Source organism: Panthera onca, chromosome D1 (genome assembly GCF_046562875.1).
Source record: "Panthera onca isolate mPanOnc1 chromosome D1, mPanOnc1 haplotype 2, whole genome shotgun sequence".
Lineage (NCBI taxonomy): Eukaryota > Metazoa > Chordata > Mammalia > Carnivora > Felidae > Panthera > Panthera onca.
In genome coordinates, this window is record NC_138348.1 from 72,763,379 (window position 1) to 72,776,649 (window position 13,271).

Consider the following 13,271-nt stretch of genomic DNA (forward strand, 5'->3'; position numbering starts at 1 on the left):
CTCCATACTGTCTGCACAGAGCCCAACACAGTGCTCTCAAGAACCATGAGATCATAACCTGAGCCAAAATTAAGACTTGGGTGCGTAATCAACTGAGCCACTCAGGCACCCCGAAAATATTTTACTGTGGTTACATAAACCTGAGCAATGCTGGATTTTCTACAGAAAAGTGTTGAGGTTGGAACATTAGTGGCACAAGTGTACAGATCCTCTCTAAACTTCTTTTTTCTCCACTAAAGCAACTTGGACTTAGATTCTTATACTGATCAGAAGAAATAGCTGTAGTAATGCAAAATCAAAACCAAGTCAACTGTACAGACTGTAGGCAATTCATAGGACTCAAATTCTAGCTTTGCTACATTTATGCTATGGAATAAAATTTTTAGATTAGCTTTAAATACGTGTCAATTAATAGACTTAAAATTATCTTAAATTTAAATTTGCGCTTCTCATTTCATCATATTTCTCTAAAGTAGATATCAAACATTTTTATTTCCATGTCATGTGAGTGAAATAAATTACACTTTAGAAGCAGCTAGTTAACTATGCTAGCAGAGAGGCAGCTTTTATTTTTTAAGAGCACCATGTTAAAACTAATCTGCAATGCATATAGATTCAATAATACAACAGCAGCTGTTGTGAAAATGCATCTTAAACTCAAAGTCATTTGTGGCACTCTTACATGAATGCTTAAAAGGAGTTGTAGTTTGGGAGGCAGAAATCAAATGTAATTTGTTTTTGGTTACTTTATGAAAGACATTATTTAAGGGGGTATTTGATAAATAGTAATTGTACTTGTCACCTTGAATAAAGACTGGAAGCTTTGAATTAATTATATTTTCGTGCAATTAGAAAAGTCTCATGTGAGATATATCATAGTGACTATGTTTGCTGCTAGATGTCACTATTGTTTCAATGTTGTTCAAGTGTGGGATATTTTCTTGGACTTTGATAAGGGATGCATTTGGTTGATCATCCTTGTTGGTCAAAACATGATTCACAGAAAGAATAACTTTTAATACCATCTCTATTAGGTAAAATCATAATTTAATACATACTCAAAGTGCACATGAGATTTAATTGCACTGGAGAATTCTTTTTTTTTTTTTTTAAGTGTTTGTTTATATTTGAGAGAAAGAGACAGAGCACAGGCAGGGGAGGGGCAGAGAGAGCGGGACAGGGGGTCTGAAGCTGGCTCTGCCCTGACAGCAGGGGAGCCAAATGTGGGGCTTGAACTCACAAACCATGAGACCATGACCTGAGCCAAAGTCAGATGCTCAACTGACTGAGGCACCCAGGTGCTCCTGTATTACAGTTTCTTAGTCACCCTTTTGTTATCAATATGACAGAAGATGGTGAGGGTAGCAGCTGGTAGAAAATCTACAGTTTCGACTGTATTCAAGACTCCATGCTAATTAAGACTATCTTGAAATATCAAGAACAAATGTATTTTCCACTGTACCTGTTTGGTTTGAGAAATACCCCAATATATTTATGCTTCTTTTATGTATTTGATTTATTGTCTCTCTCTTTCTCTCTCTCTCTGTCTCTGTCTCTCTCTCTCTCTCTCTCTCTCGCGTGCACACACACACACACACACACACACACTCCTTTTTCTCCTATACTATACTATACCCTGGGGAATTTTCATAGGTTATTAAATATATTGTTCTGACATAAGTTACTAGAGGTTCCTCCAGCTCCCTCCAGTTGGAAACCACTTAAAATACTTGCACTCCTCAACAGAGTATAATGTGATTAGCACCTTAGGGGATAAAAATTTCAGCATTAGTAAAACACAGTTTCTAATATTTATGAGAAGAAACTGTTCCTACAAATTAGGAGTTATACATATCTGAACACTGCTCATGACTTTAACCTAAAGTCATTTGATTTTGTTGACTTGTTAAACAGCTTACTACTTACTTGATGGGGTTATGAGAAGAGTCATTTGGGGTTCAGAGCATTGTCTTATAAACAATAGAGCATATCATTAAACCAGAATAGAGTTATTATTATTTTTTTAGAAAAACAATTATGAACATTTGTGGAAGGCTCCCTGAATGAACAAAGGGAAACACTACACTTACGGTTCAAGAAAATATTGTAATTTAAGACAAAATGAGAATGATAACTCATAATTTTCCCTATGAGATCAAGGGTCCTTAATTCTTTTAATCTGTAGTGTGTAATCTGTCAGAATTTTCTTTGAACCGCTGCACAAAACACATTATTAAGTATTTCATTTATGTAAAATAATACAGAAATAGCATCTTTCAATTGGATGAAGTAATCTGGTATAGGAATCATCTAAAACGACAGACAAAAATCATCTAAAAACAACAGATGTGGCTGCAGTTTCAGAGTGTGGACAGCTTCATAGGAAACAACCCATGAGTACAAAGGATTATACCTTTTTTCTAAATAAAGCAATCATGAACTTATAGGGATGATTTCACTTTTCATGAGTTTGATAGCTGAGAGGAATTGAATGTTACAAGTAGAATTACTTTTGTGTTTTAATTTTTATTTTAAGATGTAAGCCTGCAAAACATATTTTCTAAGCCACTGTGTTGTTTTTAACAATACAAATCTATAAATCAGAAAAGCAAATTTGCATCTAGCTGTTTTAATAGTTATACATTAAAAATATACAAGAAAAGATTTCCTTTCTTGCTAAGACCTAGCCTGATGTGTTCATGGCACTTATGTAAAAGATATAGAAATTAGTGCCTCTGTCGCAGCATTTTGATCCTGTTCTGTGGAATGAAAGAGCTCATCAGAGAGAGAGAGGCCTAATCTTCAGATCTGGTTAAGTTTGCTACTGAGGCACAGGAAACCAAAACAGCAAGTCATAGGTCAATGCAGATCCTTACAGGATTCCACCTACCTGTAAATCCAATCCCAAAATGACCTGAAATCTAACAGAGCAGTATTTCCATCTCTTGGGTGTTAGGAGAAGTAGCAAATTTCGGGGCACCTGGGTGACACAGTTGGTTGAGCACCCAACTTTGGCAGCTCAGGTTATGATCTCACAGTTGGTGAGTTCCAGCCCAGTATTTGGCTCAGTGCTAAGCACAGAGCCTGCTGTAGATCCTCTGCACCCCCCAACTCCTCTCTCTGCCCCTTGCCCACTCACGTTCTCTCAAAAAAACAAAACAAACAGATAAAGGAAGTAGCAAAGTTTTGCATTTATAACACTTAAATGTAAAATCAGACTATAGCTCTTTCCTAGGTACAACTTCTGCTTTGATAGTCATTCCCCAAAAAATTTATAGAACAAGCCTGTTTTTCCCAATATACACCAATTTTCTTAACGTATCCTAAAAAAAAAAAAAAAAGCTTACTATATTTATATATGATTTTCTCCTCAAAAGAAAAGACTTTTGCCTTGGCTACATGTATTGCAAAAGGAATTAAAAAGCAGACATTAGGGGCGCCTGGGTGACTCAGCCAGTTAAGTGTCTGACTATTGATTTCAGCTCAGGTTATGATCTCAAGGTTCATGAGATCCAGCCGCTTCTGGCTCTATGCTGACAGTAGGGAGCCTGCTTGGGATTCTCTGCCTGCCCCTCTCTCTCTTTCTCTCTCTCTCTGCCTCTTTCTCACTCTCAAAATAAATAAATAAGCACTTAAAAATACAAAAAATAAAAACTTTCTTTTGGAATTGAAAACAAGAAAATGAAAGCAGTAAATAAAAAAAGCATCCAGTATTTTCACACATTCTTAAGAACTGTTACCAGATATAAAATTTTGTTTCTCTCAACTAGCTTTTCTGTCTCTAACAATTGCTTCCCCTCCTCCCTTTTGGCTCTTCCTCCCATCTTGTTCACATATAACTCACAAAGATATTTTTAATAAAAACTCGTGTAGATTCATGTAATTATAGTTATTAAATTGTTTAGTGGTCAGACATATTTTATTTTAGGAATTTATATCTTTGGCTGAACACATTTTTACAGAAAAAGAATTAGTTTGGCTAAGATTAGCTATTAACAGATACATTAAAAATACCTCTTCTCTCTAGGGATCTTTAACTATCTTCAGATGATTTCCTCCTGGGTGTAAATGTGCAAATGTATCTTAGTAGTTAAGGTAATAGTCACTGTTATCTGACTCTGTAGAACTGGGCAGATTACTTAACCCTTTGAGCTATGTTTTCTACAAAGGAAAAATGGTAGGACTATTAAGCAATTTCATTAGGTGGTTTTATGACAGAGAGGCTGGGGAAGGTAACTGGGTAGATAAGCTGTTCAATTCTGACAGTGAAATCTGGTAGTGAATCACAGTTCAAAGAGAAAACAGAATTAAATCAACTTGAATGTGGGTCTAAATATGTTGACAAAGGAAAAGGCCATCTATTTGGGCCAACCATTGATGTTGTTGGTAATTCTGAGAGAATATAATGGGGATTCATGGCAGGAAAACAAACACCTTTTGACTTGAAACTGCATTTACTTTGAGATGCTTCTGTCAAACAGACATGTCCTCAATCATATAGGTAACAAGGTATAACTGATCACATTCTCTTGTTGAGTCTTGATGCCAGCACACCGAGAAAACTTTAATTATATGGTATAGATATTTTGCACATCTTTTCTGGAGGAATTCTGTGTCGAAAATAAACTTCAAGGTAATCCTGTGTCAACAGTGAACATTCCACTACTTATAGTCCCCTGCAGGTGACATCTTCTGATGCATCTGAACTTTTTACATACTAGTACCATAGAGATGACTACTTTTCTTGGATTTACCCTTCAAAGACAGTGACAGAGGTCACTTTTCCAGAGTCCTTTCTTTATGCTTATTTTCTTGTCATCAAGCTGGATTGAGTGCTCAGTATTAGTGAGAATTTTACATATAGACACTTGAAACACTGTAGATAGTATAAGAACAAAAGGATTTATTAAGTGTTTTCAACAGCTCACAGTATTCTTAGGAATTTACAATATTTTCAGAAAAACTGAAAAAAGTGACTGTCAGTTAAACTTTCAGGAAAATTTCTAAAACCATGGCACAGACCAAGGTCAAGGGTGCTGCTGCCTCCACATGATTTGTAGATCCAATTAACAGCTCCTGTGGTCACTGGCTCCATTATAAGCCACCTTTGCCATAACTGGGTGGTGTGCAAATTAGAAAGCCACACGCTTTGTTGAGAAGCTGTCAGGACCAGAATGGCACAATTCCTGCTGATGTATATTATCAAAATAGAAGTCTTCTGCCCCTTGTCATGCTTCTCAAATAATTCAGTTCTTTTTCAGGCTTGTAGAATCACATATGATTGGTGGAACCTAAATCATGTACAGAATCCCATTGGGATGGTACAGTGAAATATTCAGGTTTTTAACTATCCCAACTTCTCTGTGTTGTCCATAAAAAATGGCAGTTCCAGGGGCACCTGGGTGGCTCAGTGGGTTAAGCATCTGACTTTAGCTCAGATCATGATCTCATGGTTTGTGAGTTTGAGCCTTGTGTTGGGCTCTGTGCTGACAGCTCAGAGCCTGGAGCCTGCTTTAGATTCTGTGTTTCCTTCTCTCTCTGCCCCTCCCCAACTTGTGCTCAGTCTCTGTCTCTCAAAAATAAATAAATGTAAAAGAAAATTAAAAAAAAAGGGCATGTCTAGAAAGTGGTGACCACACAAACTTCCACATGCCCCTTCATTGTGCTCACTAGTAATTTTTATATAGCCCTTACTGTAAATGATCAGAATTGTAACATCACTGTAGAGTTCTGTAATTTTTAATCAGTTTAGATAAGCAGAACCTACCTCAAGTAATTGCTATGATCTCAAATAAAATCAATACATAAAAATACTTCAGAAAAGTATAATCCCCACATTAGAAACACCAAAATAACTATTATTATGATTACTACACTCTTACTTGTATATCTATCTATTCTAGACTGCAGATTCCTTGAGGATAGTGACTCTGTCCTTAGTTTTATCTCCCAAGACCTGTCAGAGTATCTAGCACATACTAGGTGACAAATAAATCTTAGTGGAAGGAAGATTGCAAAAGTGCAAGTAAGTACACTCTGTGGGTTACCTCAGAGATTACTGCCATGGGGATACTAAGTATTGCCTTGGCTTTTATTGAAGGGTCTTGAATTTTAAGAAATTAGGACAATTTACATGGATAATGAAATAAAACTACTTGCTTTTGTTTATTTGCAAGTCAAGTAAAAAAAAATGGTTTATGGGTATGCTTTTTAAAATAGTAGTTATATACTAAAAATTGAGCAGACTCTTCTGTTAACTCACATATTACTTAATTAGTAATGTTAAAGAAGGCTTTACGCTAATCATCAATACATTTATCAGCATATTATGAAGCTATTTTATGAAAATAAATTTAGCCTGCAAGGTGCCCTATTATTTATTATTCCTAAATCCAGTGGAACTTAGTTTGGTAAGAGAGAATACCAGCTGTATTTTATTTAAATGATTAGGTGGGGGAGATTTTTCACCTGATATTATGAAACTAATGTTTGAAAATCTTGAAAAATTGTGTTTATTAAAGATTTCCTTAACTAACATTTTACACTTTTTTGAGTTTTACTCTTGTTCTGGATTTTATCTTTTGTAAATGATTTTGTTCTGATAGTTTAAATCATTCTAGCCTCTTAAAGTAAAAAGGGATATTTGACCGTGTGTTGATGTCTTATGAGCATTCACATAATTTCTGTCAGAAGGTTTTCTAGTCTCTGCTGGACTACTTTCCTGAAACATCTAAGAGAGGAAATTATCATCTCACCATGCAGACTGATTTCCCACAAAATTTCATGTGCATAATACTCTTTCTTGAAAGATAATGGAAGTCTGTTTTTCTGTATTTCACATATGTTTGTCTCATTTTACTAAGAAATAAAGGCTTTGAAATATTTCACTTAATCTACAATGTATATATCACTTTCACTTGTTTGAAAATAGTTTCCAATATATCCAATGTTTTCCTATATGTTGGTAAATTCTACATTAAATATTCCTTGAAAATTTATTGTTCATCTGATCCTCTTTCCTGGCCCAAGGCCTCCTTTCTCACATTCCAGGCAAGGACATTCCTTTCCTCAGTAAGAAATACCCCCTTCAAAGCCTCTATCTAGGAAGTTTCCTTTAGGATTTTGCCACAAATTTTAGCTTAGTTCCCAACTGCACTATTGTTATGTACATAGGAATTATATGTCAACCTTTCAACCTACTTTGTGGAAACGACATATTTGATTTCAAAAAATTGGGCATCACCACTTCCTCACTGGCACACTGGAAACTACCCAAGCAGGGCAAAATCTTCCGCCTTTCCCCTGGCCCTCCACAAAGGGCCATAGAGAAGAGGCATCTTGGGAAAAGGATTCTTTACATCACTATAAGGTCCAGGGACCAATACAAAACTGTACACATTTGATATGAATAAGAAGAAAACCAAAAAAGACTTTGAGATTTGGGCTGCAGTGAAGAGCATTGCCTATATTCCAGAATGACATGTAGAAGGTGCATAAACAGTAAAAATCGAAAGAGAACTACAAGAACTTTAAAACCTAAAATTATATTTGATTAATTGCTTATAGAGTCCAGGTCAGGAATTGTGATCGGAATCCAACAGTGGTGACTACTTGCTTTAAGAAAACAATTAATATAGTCCATCAAATATTAATATTTTTGTTTTCAATGAAAAAGTCTCAACACAGCATTTGAAATGAACAGGATAGAATACAAAATCACTCAAAATACAAAGAAACAGGAAAATCAAAGCAATTTTCAAGGAGGAAAAATGAAAACATGCCAATAATGACATAACTAAAATATCAGAATTTCTGGACAAATATTTTAAAGCAATTATATTATATATTATTATTTACATATAATAATATATATTTTATATATCAGGGTATTATAACAATTCTCTGAGAAATGAGAGAAGGCATTCTTGAAATAGAAAGACAGAACTCCCCTCTGAGAAGCAACAGAAGATGTAAAAAGAACCAAGTGGAAAATCCACAACTGAAAATATAATAATAGTAAAAGCAAATTCTGAAGAGATTCAATAGCAGAATGGAGATGACAGAGGCAAGAGTCAGTGAACTTGAAGGTAGATCAACAGAAATTATCAACCTGAATGACAGAATAAAAAACTGAAAGAAATTAATATAGTGTCAGGTACCTACCAGGTTATATCAAAAGATCTAATGTTGGTGTCATTGGTATTCCAGAAAGATAGAAAGAGAGACTGGTATCTACACACACACACACACACACACACACACACACACACACACTCCAGGAAGTAATAACATAAAACTCCCCAAATTTGGTGAAAAACATAAATTTAATAACTTAGTAAGCTCAGTGAACTCAAGAGGATAAATTCAAAGAAATCCACACCCAAACACATCAAAATCAGACTACTGAAAACCAAAGATAAAATAGAACACACACATATACACATGTTATATATACACACAAAGTAAATAATATACGACATACATTAAAATATATAAATTTCTATTTGCATATAGAAGACATCTAGGAAAAAGCAACACATATCCTATAAGGAAACAAAGGTTCAAATTATTTCAAATTTTCCACCAGAAACAATGAAGGCCAAAATTTAGCTGAACCACACATTTTAAACACTGATAACAATGATAGAAAGAAAAATGTTACCTTAATCCTACATCTAGCAAAATGATATTTCAGAAAAGAATCCTGAAAATAAATATATTTTCAGATGAAATAATAACAGAAAGAAACACTTAACTCTTATAAATGAAGAGCACAAGAAAATGTACATATATGGTTAAATAAAATAGAATTTTTTTTTGCCTCTTAAGTTGATTAAATTGTGTATGGCTACTGAAAGCTATAATTATAACATTTTCTAATGTGAATTTCAATGTAATCAGATATAATATATATGACAACATCAGAATGCAAGAGGATGGGGTGCCTGGGTGACACAGTTGGTTAAGCATCCGACTTCAGCTCAGGTCATGATTTCATGGTTTGTGAGTTAGAACCCCACATTGGGCTGTGTGCTGACAGCTGAGAGCCTAGAGCCTGCTTGGATTCTGTCTCCCTCTCTCTCTGCCCCCCCCCCCCCCCCGCTCACGCTCTCTCTCTCTGTCTCTCAAAAATAAATAAAGGTTAAAAAAATTTTTAAAGAAATGAAAGAAATATAAGAAAATCTTATATTTAATAAGATTTATTTTAAGGTTAAACAATAATTCTAAGGTGTTTGGGTAAAGCTTTGTATGTATGTTGTAATCTCTAGAGAAGTAACTTTTTTTGTAAAATACAATGGACATATTAAAATGGAATTCTAAAAACAATTCAAGTAACTTTAAAAAAGGAAGAGTAAAGAGAGTAACAAAAAACAAAACAGAAGGGACAAAATGAAAACTAATAAACTTATAAACCTAAATCCCACCTATTAGGGGCGCCTGGGTGGCTCAGTTGGTTGAACATCCCACTACGGCTCAGGTCATGATCTTGTGGTTCATGACTTCAAGCCCCACGTTGGGCTCTCTGCTGACAGCTCAGAGCCTGGAGCCTGCTTCAGATTCTGTGTACCCTTCTCTCTCTGCCCCACCCCTGCTTGTTTTCTGTCTCTGTCTTTCAAAAATGAATAAACATTAAAAAAAATAAATCCCACCTATTAACAATTACATTAAATGTAAATGATTTAAACATATCAAATAAAAAACAGAGACTCCTAGTTTGATTTTTAAAAATATCCTTCTATGTGTTGTCTACAAGAAATACACTTGAAACATAATGGTCTAAATGAAAATATGGTAAAAAAAATACCATTCCAATAGCATTTAAAAAAAAAACCCTCAAGTGTCTTTATAATATCAAACAAAGCTAACTTCAGAATAAAGAAAGTTATTAGGGACAAAGAAAGATTAGAAAATAATAAAAGCCTATTCATCAAGCATATATAATAATTAAAAATGCAAATGTGTCTATATATAGAATTATAAAAGACATTAAACAAAGCTAATAGATTGAAAAGATTAATAAATAAGTCTATAATTACACTTGGAGACTTCAATACTCCTTTTCAATAATCCATGAAATGAAAACTTAGCATGAATGACGTAATAAAAATATTCAGAATATTCCATCCAACTAAATAAAATGCACATTATTTACTAGTACTCATGATACATTCACCAACATAGACCACATTGTAGGCCATAAAACATACATCAGTAAATGTAAAATAAGGGGATTTATTGAAAATATATTTTCTGAACACAAAGAAATGAAACTAGAAATCAAAAACAAAATGCCTGGAAAATGCCCATCTTTTAGGAAATTAAACAATCCAAAACTAAATAATCCATGAATCATGGCTCAAATAAGCTAACGCAAGGGAAATTAGAAATATTTTGAAAATAGAAATAGAACACATAAAAGTTTATGAGAAAGGGGGTTAATATCCAAAATGTATAAAGAATTGCACGACTCAACACCAAAGAAACCTTAATGATCCAACTAAAGATGGGCAGGGGAGCTACATAGACATTTTTTTCCAAAGCTGACATACAGATGGCCAATAAGCACATGGGAAGATGTTCATCATCACTAATCATCAGGGAAATGCAAATCAAAACAACAATGAAATATCACCTCACACCAGGCAGGATGGCTAGAATCAAAAAGACAAGAAATAACATGTATTGGTGAGGATGTGGAGAAAGGGGAGCCTTCATGCACTATTGGTGGGAATGTAAACTGGTGCAACCATGGTGGAAAACAGTATGGAGGTTCCTCAAAAAATTAAAATTAGAAATACCATATGATCCAGTAATCTCACTACTGGGTATTTGCCCAAAGAAAACAAAATACAATTAATAATTCCATACAATAGCCAATGTATGGAAGCAACGTAAGTGCCCATCAATAGATGAATGGATAAAGAAGATGTGGGGGGTATGTGTCTGTGTGTACACACACACACACACACACACACAGATATGCACACAAGGTAATATCACTAAGCAATAAAAAGCAATGAGATCTTCCATCACATCACCTACTTATGTGTTAAGTACCTCCCTTAAAGGTAACAGCATCAAACAAGGCATGTCTGATCTCTAAATGCTAGTCTAAGATAGTGTTGGTTAATTTGAGATACAGTATTATTGAATATTTTTAACACATTAAATATTCACCTATATATCTATCAATAGTAGCATACGGTTCTCCATGCAAACATCAAGAATATAAAGAAAAAAAATAATTAAATGCCATCTGATGTGTTATACTCTCAGCATTCCTCTGATACACTGGTAGAGTTATCCCATTTTAGAAAAAAGTAGAATTAGTGTACACATCTTTCCTGACTGCATGGGTGATCGTGCCTCTAGGACTGATAACACAGAATGAAAATAATTGTTGGGGAAGACGATGAGTTTAGTTTTATATGAAAAGCTTGGATATGGCAATACATCCCATAGATAGCTAGTTTAGGAACCTGCACTTACAAGAGGCCTAGAAGAAACAAATGTGGGTGTCACAATCTTTGGTGGGCCATTAGGCATTCTGTAAGCCTAATGAAGCAATAATGGAAGGCAGGAGCATGAGTCTAGAAGAGTGAGGGTTTTCTTATATGTGTGTTAACATGATTCCTAGCCTAGCCTAATGACCCACGGACAGCAGGCTCTGACCAACTCAGTGGCTAAGACCATTGAACACTATCAGCATTCTGTTGAGATCTAGGGAATGGTGAAAGGAAGAATCTGGTCCACCTTGATTCCTTGGTCTTGTATACATTATCTGAAGTTTTTATGTACTGATCAAATAGTATAATAGAAGCGAAAGCAAGTTGAAACCCAGTCTGATTTGTCATTCTTGCCACAGTTGTAACCCAGACCAACTTCTATGGTCTGGCCTAGCTTCTCATATTTAAATTCCTAACTATAAGCAAAATCATGTAGAGTGTGTGGAGAAGAATAAATTGAAGATAAAACTCGTTATGAAGTGCCAATTTTATTTTTAGAACTTAGATATTAATATGTTTATGGAGACCTATGGTGGTCCTGGAGGTATGCCTATCAGATTCCCTTAGGGAGTAACTGCTATAAAGAGCATAGCTGGATGACAATCTCTAGCTACTGTACCTTTGGACCTGGAGCAGTCCTCACCTGTGTGACTGCCCCCCAAGCCCCATCATACTCTCTTGCTGCTCTTTAACAACTGTGCATGGTAAGTGTCCTAGTGGGAGTCCATCTCTCCCTGAAGCAGGACAGCTGTGACATGTATTCTTTGCTCCATTGGCCTGGCTTTCCCAGGGCTGCATTGCAGGTGGAAGCTCTTCTTACCCAATGAACCCTCCTTCTGTTCTTTTTCCTTTCCTAAGTGTCAGGTCTGCATTGCTTTTTGTAAACTTAGCACACCTAGTCCTGCTCCACCCCACTTTATCCTTCCCAGACATTTCTTCCCATTGATCACTTGCAGCTCAACTAATTCTGTCTTAGCATCTGCTTACAAGCTGTGCCAAAATGTGGTCTCCAGAATGAAAACAAAAGCAACAGTGTCTCTTTAACACTTATGATTGTGTAATATAAAGGTTCATTTGCAACCACAGATTATCTGTGATGAACAAGAGAGTGGAGATTTTAGAGACCGAATGAAAATCCTATTTGTGTGATGAACTTACCCATTTCCAACTGTTTCTTACATAGAGAGTGGAGCTGAGCAGGACTATTTGTAAGAGTCATTGTGAGGCTAAAATGGTGTGAAACATGTCAAAACATGTAACAGTTACTAATTAAATATTAAGCATTCCTCCTAACACTATGCTCAGCTCCATTCTCAGGCTTTTTTTTTTTTTTTTAGTCCTTTGGACATTACCTTAGCCCTTTAATTATATTTCCATAAAACTCTGTATTAAGTAGACTCTGTAATACCATTCTCCTTTGAGGGTGCAAAAAAAGATCGATGTAGGACTGGAACCCTGGACTCTGAATCTCTGTCTTGCTCCCATAGATCTTACAAGATCCAAGATATGCATATTTGAGCCTTGGCTTTATCTTTACAACAAGTTACTGCTGGAAGAGGCAGGCCAATTTTCCACAGAGGGTGAATTCTAATAATATCAGATTAGTAGAAAATAGTGGCATCTTAGTGAGCCATAGCTTTTTTCCTCTTTGTTGGTGTTGCTGCTGAAAAACATAATCTGAAGGTAGCTATTCTTTTCCCATTATTGATTTTTCTGTACTTTCATTATTTTGGATCAGGTAAATACTAGTTTCTTTTGTTGGTT